This window comes from Sinocyclocheilus grahami, unplaced genomic scaffold, assembly GCF_001515645.1.
Source record: "Sinocyclocheilus grahami isolate Dianchi unplaced genomic scaffold, SAMN03320097.WGS_v1.1 scaffold21622.1, whole genome shotgun sequence".
Taxonomy (NCBI): Eukaryota; Metazoa; Chordata; class Actinopteri; order Cypriniformes; family Cyprinidae; genus Sinocyclocheilus; species Sinocyclocheilus grahami.
Genome location: NW_015518476.1, coordinates 2,274 through 2,672, shown reverse-complemented (window position 1 = coordinate 2,672; position 399 = coordinate 2,274).

Genomic DNA, 399 nt, shown 5'->3' with positions numbered 1-399 from the left:
TCAGGTCCGTCACATTCTGCACAATCACTGTGACACGGCGTACACTCATTCTGCTCGACGTTTGTAAAGTACCTCTTGGGACAGTCACCCAGACATTGATCTTCATGCAGGAAGTGGTACTCTTCACATGCTGAGAGAGCAGGAGAACGATAAAGCAAGAAAGCTTCAGAGAGGTAATGCCAATCTTCAGTGTAGAGAGAAGAAAAGGGAACTTGATAAATATGTTCACTAAGGCTACATTTATTTGATTAAAAATACAGCAAAAACAGTAATATTGTAAAATATTATTACAATTTCAAAGAACTGTTTTTTTTATTTGAATATATTAGAAAATATAATGTATTCCTGTGATGTTAATGCTGAATTTTCAGCATCATTACTCCAGTCTTCAGTGTCACA